We start from the raw sequence: 3,720 nt of genomic DNA, 5'->3' as shown, positions 1-3,720 counted from the left end.
TTCTTACAAACTCTTACAAGAATCAAATGAGTACACTGATTTTGAAACCCTTCCACCTTGATAACCCTAAAAGTTACTCAGACACAAACAAATAAAACCTGGACAATGAAGAACAAAGAAAAGAAAAGCTTCAAGAAAAACTTTAGCAAAAGCTCTTTAAAACAGTTTGTGAAAACTATTCTCTAAAAGACATCTCGAGTTTTCTATGTAAAAAAAAATATACAAACTACTTTTACTTAACTAATATAAACAATAGTTTAAATTCTGTTTTATTCAATTGAAAGAGAACGAATTGAGTTTCACGATACATTTGATCCTCATAGTTTAGTTAAATAATCTTATATTAAACAATTTAAAAATATATTTTAAATTACATACTCTAAAAATACATTTAAGATGGCATAATCTAAATAAAAAAAAAGTCCATGTCATATTTAAAAGAGTTGACGAAGCTAAACAATTTTTTGATGAAATATTGAGGGGCAAGGAAGATTACATAGAAGTATTTTCCCACATAATAAGTAAAACTTATGCACAAATATTTGCACATTATCGTGTTCATTGTTTGGGTGTCTCCAACAAATTGGTCATCAGTGCCACATTTTTTTCCAGTTGATTATAAAAATGAAAAAGAAGTAATGAGAGTGGGAAAACATGTAACGAGAAGAGAAACAAAGCAGGAAAAAAAATACGAAAATGATTCTTTAACAACTATGCAGTCTACAACTTTTACTAAATATTAATATTTTATTCGGAAAAATCCTTAATTTATTGAAATTTTAGGAAAAAAAAACTAATTCTTTTTTGTTGTAGTTTTCTTTAAGGGTCTTCTTTTCTTTCTTTCTTTAACTTTCTATGTCGTTGCAAATCTTTTAGTGTAAAATTTGTTTTTCTTACTGTGTTCATTTATATTTAAGTGCAATTTTGAATTATTTATTATTAATAATATTATTATTACTATTCTTATTGACATTATTATTAAAATTATTAATATTAATAGTGACAATAATTATAATAACATTATTAATAATAGTAATAGTAATTATAATAATATTAGTAATAATATCAATAATAATAATTAAAATAGTATTCATAATAATAGTAGGAATTACAATAATAATAAAAATATTAATAATAATTATAATAATAATAATAATTTTAATAATAATATTAATAATAATAGTATTAATTTTAATATTAATATTAATACTAATTGTAATATTATTATTAATAATAATAATAATGTTAATATTAATAATATTAATAGTAATTACAATAATATTCTTTCAACTTAGTGTTATCTATCTATCTTCATATTCTTACATTTTCAATTTAACCTAGTCAAATATTACTATAAGAAAAACATGAAATAAAAACCAATTTTTAGAGACTAAAATAATTAGTTGCAATAGTAACTAAATTAGAGACCATTTTAGAAACTAAAAAAAAAAATTGTTTTCTAAATTAGTTTCTATTATTGTTAAATAGTTTCTAAATTGGTATCTAATTAACAACCAAACTTTTAACTACCAATTATTTAGTTTCTAAATTTGGTCTCTAAAACCTTGGTTGCTAATTAGATACCAATTTAGAAACTATTTAACAATAATAGAAACTAATATAGAAACAAATTTGTTTAAGTTTCTAAAATGATCTCTAATTTAGTTACTATTGCAACTAATTATTTTAGTCTCTAAAAATTGGTTTCTATTTCATGGTTTTCTTGTAGTGTTTTTTTTTTTATCAGCAATAAATAAATAAAATTAAGAGGGATACTTCAGGGGTATCCCAACCCATATACATCAACCACATAGTTACTCTCCCCTTTATGGCTTAGGGATACAACGTTTTTGTGGCATAACCTGCTTAAAATAAAGCTGTAACCACAAAACAACAAACCAATTTGCACCATCATGACAGAGGACCTACACGGTTATGACAGCAACCAAAATGATTTTCTTGTAGTGTATGTTATTAAATAAAGTAAATATTTATCGTAAGCATATTTTTGAATTGGATTTTCTTGACATCATTGTTATAATTTTATTTAAAATATTATTTTTTGGTATGTTTAAATGAAGTTTGTGATTAGCTTTAGTACGAAGGCTTTCATTTATTGAAGTAATGATCAATTAGATTCGAGTGAGGTTGAAATTAATGTGTTAGTCATTCATAAAAATTGTTTAAGATTAATGTGTTAATCATTCATAAAAAATTGTTTAGGTTGGAGTGATTTGGTCAAAGTTTGTACACACTAATCAGAAATGACAAAATTAAAACAAGAGAGTTTATCACATGCTTTAAAAGGACAAAATCTTTTATTCATAATTCTTCGTAAATGGACAAGTGGACTTGTTGGAAAAAAATATCACAACCTAGACAGTTTGCCTTGATCCAAGGGTATTTAAAAATTATGTTTGACAGATTTTACATATTCATATTAAAATACTTGATACCAAATATTCCACATAACAATACAAAATACATTGTTTGAAAAATAAATTTACGTAATAAATAAAATGTGATAAAAGTCTAGTGAAAATTATGTGTGTGGTTATAAACTCGAAACCAAACTCATTATTTGTAGTATATGTTATTTAACTTTATAAACAACATAATATAGTAGCAGATGTTTGGACTTAGATTACAGTGAGATGACTATTGTTCTTTGTTGCAATGTAGAAGAAAACATTGCACCTTAGATTCCAAACCTATGCTAAAATAACTATTCACTATTTGAGCTACCACCAACTATTTTGTATATAAGTGGTATTACTACCATGACCAATTTTTTGACTCCTCTGCTATTGAATGCCGAATCAAATATAATAGAGTCATAATGTACAAGAGTTCCATCACCATCAAATAACGCAATTATATTTATTTTATTTGATATTGGTAAAAAAAAATAAAGAATCATAATGGATGATTAAGGTGAAACTGTCACCGCCTGCAGAATCTCAAAAAAAAAGTAAAAAAAAAAACTTTAAACATAAATCAACCTAATAAGACTGGATTATAAGGATAGATTTGCACCACTTATATACTATAAAATATCTTTACCTTTAATAGATGTGCGATCTATAAAATCTCAATACTTGTCTGGGAGATTTGTATGAGGAGTTGATAGCAATGGTCTGCTAAGTTCAACAAACTTTGGCTAGGATAAGTTTTAGATGACTTTGATACCATATCAAGAAGACAACTTGAAATCTAAATCAACTTTATAAAATTGGTTTATGAGATGAGGTTTGCACCCATCTCTTTCTCTCCCTCTCCCTCTCTCTCTCTTAAATTTTGAATTTTGAATTATGGAGTAGTTGTAAACATAATTCACAGTATTGAAAGAGTAATCTTTTTATCACCTCTCCCAACTTCAAAAATTAAGCGAGAGTCACCCCTCTTTTGAGTTATTCAACCAAACATTTCCCTTCAAACCCCATTCTTCTCCCTTTCTTCTTCAATGGTTCAGAAAAAACACTTACGTCATCCAAGAACCTTTCTCCGCAATGTCATTAAACATGTAACTTTCTCAATTCACGTTAGATCTAAGAAGTGAACCATTTTTCCCAAAAGTATAATTATGTGTATGAAAGAAGAAGAAGAAGAAGAAGAAAGTTTTATGCTTTCAACAAAAAGAATTCTTTCATTCTTCTTATGTATGCACATTCTGTTCTTCACTTTACCTAACTTCTTTGTTACACTTTTTATGATTATATA

This window comes from Phaseolus vulgaris, chromosome 11, assembly GCF_051622355.1.
Source record: "Phaseolus vulgaris cultivar YP4 chromosome 11, ASM5162235v1, whole genome shotgun sequence".
In the NCBI taxonomy this organism is placed as follows: Eukaryota; Viridiplantae; Streptophyta; class Magnoliopsida; order Fabales; family Fabaceae; genus Phaseolus; species Phaseolus vulgaris.
Note: the sequence above shows the minus strand (reverse complement) of the source record.